The sequence below is a fragment of the Apium graveolens genome, chromosome 4, assembly GCF_009905375.1.
Source record: "Apium graveolens cultivar Ventura chromosome 4, ASM990537v1, whole genome shotgun sequence".
Taxonomy (NCBI): Eukaryota; Viridiplantae; Streptophyta; class Magnoliopsida; order Apiales; family Apiaceae; genus Apium; species Apium graveolens.
The window spans coordinates 217785655-217789003 of NC_133650.1; the positions used below are offsets into that span (position 1 = coordinate 217785655).

The window sequence follows — 3349 nt, forward strand, 5'->3', positions numbered from 1 at the left end:
GATATCAGTCGTAATTATTGTAACTTCATGTAGAGGTTATGAATAATTGTTTGAGATCTTGTAAAGTACATTTGAGTTTTAATAACAGATGATACTTATTGTACATCGTTTCTAAGGCAATGACTTGTGAGTGTGTGAGATTGGGGGTCTGTGATATGGAATTATTGGATTATTGAGTTAATGCAGGTTACACATGATTGAAGGATTGCGTGATGACCCAGATTCCTGACCCCGGATATGGGGGCGTTATAACTGTGGTCACCACAGAGCACCTGGTATTTTTTCACTGAAACAAATACGGCAGTTCTAGGATTTATGTGGACACAAAGATGTCACATGTCCAATGGAATTGAAAGTCTACATATGCAGCAAAATGCATACATTTCCTTTAGTTATCTTCTTCAGCAAAACAGTTTAAGTTTACGAGAGCTCCATTAAAGCTTCACATTTATTATCCTTGTAAACATAGTGTTATGCTGTTAAATTTATTGTAGTTAATCAATACATTGATTAGATTGTAGCAACCTCAAGGTTTATATTAATAAAACGATATATTCCTCGAATTGTTTCTTATCTATTTTGATCGTACTTTTAACAAAGAACTTGAAACGAATCGAAAAAGATTGTAGGTATCGAATTTAACTCCCCCTTCTACGATACTTAGGGACTAACAACCTCATCATGTAGCCTCTCACCATCTAGAGATTGTGCCTGAGTGGTGAGCACAGTTTCGTGAACTATGTCACATGATTTTGGCAGGACTGTGTTGAGTGGCATTTATGACACTTTATAATACTCTATTAAACTTTGAATTGATGCGTTTGTATTCAAGTTGTTAAGTGTTTTAACGTGTTTTCTAGTGTTTTTGCATTTCAGGTATTATCTAGGTAATCAGGTGAATTAACATTATTTTGGTGCTAATTTGGTGTCAAGGTGGTGTTGGAACAAAAGCTCGTGGAAAGCCAACTCGAAGCAGCAAAGAAAATCAAAAATCTGAAGTTTTTTCCAGAGGTACGGCGCGCCCGCGCTGGTCAAGCGCGCGCCCGCGCCAGGATGTCAGAAATGCAGCACGCCCGCGCTGTGATAGCGCGCGGCCACGCCGGTGCGAATTCAAAGAATCCAGATTCTATTATAATTACAATTGGAGGACTTCTGGATTGCATAGGGCTGCTATATATATTCAAATAAAGGACATTTTCAAGGGAGAGACGTACCAGAGCGTAAGAAGACCGTTCTAGCACGGATTCAATGAAGTCGAAGAAGATCTTGTTTTTACTTGTGAATCTTTGTTCTAAGTTGTAACTTGGATGCTAGTTTTCTTACTTCTGAACCTTACTCTTGTTTTGTACTTGGTTTTGTTATTTAAGTATAAAGACTACGTTTATTATACCATGCTTACATCGGAACCCACGTTGATGATGAATTCGATTATGGGCTAATCATTATCATGGGGTTCTAGCAGTTTTATTTATGGATTTCTTTAGTTAATTTGTTTCGATACCTTAGTGTGTGGTGATTATTTGATAACCTAGTATTGGTTGTGCGTATTCATCTTATGAGCGTCGCGAACTTATAAGATAGTGTGTTAGTCTTTAATGAAATGCAGTGAATTTAAGGATTTAGAACTTGCCATGCTAGCATAGGTTCATGTGTTATTGTTATGCATGATTCATTGGTAATTTTAACCATCTTACTTGCCCTATATAATCATGATAGATAATTTGTTCTTTAAACCTTTATGTTGTCAAATTTTATAGACATATAGGGTCTCAATATAATTGGTGTCTATTCGGCTTTTATATCTTTTGTGGATGTCGGGTAGTATGGTATCCGTGCAACGAAAGTTGGCGTTTATCAGTTTCATGTTATCTGATTAGTGTCATCACCATTGCATGCTAAGGTTAAGAATAATAATGCTATTGAATGAAGTATTTAATGAAGTTAGAATTCCATGTTTGTCTCATATAATATACAACCCTTTTTACTCTCTTAGTTATAATTGTTAGTTTAATTCTTAGTTATAAACAACCTCAATTTGTTATCGTCTTAGCATTGAATAATAACCATACATTGTTGCTTAAGTGCATAAATTAATTAGTTAGCCAAGCCAGTCTCTGTGGGAACGAATCTGATTTATATCTTATACTACTTGTGAACGCGTATACTTGCGTGTATTATTAGCGCGTGTTTAGCGACTAATTAGTTTTTGGCGCCGCTGTCGGGGACTGCAGTGTTAATTTTTAGTTTATGTATTTTCCATTAGTGGTCATTAAAGTTCATTGACTCGGATATTGTTACTTATCTGTTTTCTTGTCTTATTTCAGGTACTCTAGCGAGGGTGTATGCATACGCGTTCACGTACTCGAAAGAGAACACTGGATAAAGCCGAGGAAGAAATTGTGGTGGTTTGAAAGGAAGTTTTCGAAGAAGAAAAGAAGGTAGAAGAAGAAGAGAAAGTCGAAGAACCAGTTTTAGTAGTGATAGGAGATCAAGCAGAAAATCCTAAGGCTTTGATGAACTATTCTCAGCCTAAGATCATTGACATTCAGTCAAGCATCATCAGGCCAGCCATCAGGGCTAACACTTTTAAGATTAAGTCAAGCACGATTAAGATGATACAGAACTCAGTTTAGTTTGGGGGTTCTCCTACTGAAGACCCTAACATGCACATCAGGGATTTCATCGAGATCTGCGACACTTTCAAGGTCAATGATGTGATTGAAGATGGTATCAAGTTGCGACTTTTCCCATTTTCTCTGAGAGACAAAGCTAAGTGATGGTTATATTCTCTACTGCAGGGTCTATCACCACTTGGGAAGATCTTGCTCAAAAGTTTCTCACTAAATTCTTTCCCATGGTGAAGGCTGCTGCAATCAGGAATGCTATTACTCAGTTTGCTCAGCAGACTGGAGGATCTCTGTGTGAGGCTTGGGATCGATATAAGGAGATGCTAAGAAAGTGCCCACACCATGGCATGCCTGATTGGATGCTAATTCTAGATCCATTCTCGATGCAGCATCAGGAGGAGCCTTGTGGGCTAAGAGCTACGATGAAGCTTATGAATTGATTGAACCGATGGCTGTTAATGAGTACCAGAATCCTTCCCAGAGACTGACTCAGGGAAAAATAGCAGGAATTCTGGAGTTGGATACAGCAACCGCTATAGCTGCCCAACTTAAAGCTTTGACGATGAAGGTGGACATTTTGGCTAATCATGGGGTTAATCAAATCGCTAGTGTCTGTGAGCTTTATGCTGGTGCCCATGAGACTGATCAGTGTGTAATTTCTAGTGAATCAGCTCAGTTTGTGAGCAACTTTTAGCATTCGCAGCAACTTGTGCCAGCCACCT

General features: G+C 38.2%; 1 non-coding gene across 1 annotated transcript; it reads right to left on the minus strand.

Moving 5' to 3' along the window:
- Window positions 1-2869: 2869 nt before the first annotated feature.
- On the minus strand, window positions 2870-2976 carry LOC141722166 (small nucleolar RNA R71). Its single transcript, XR_012575192.1, has one exon. It is a non-coding gene; the product is annotated as a small nucleolar RNA R71 (small nucleolar RNA).
- Between the last annotated feature and the right edge of the window lie 373 nt (window positions 2977-3349).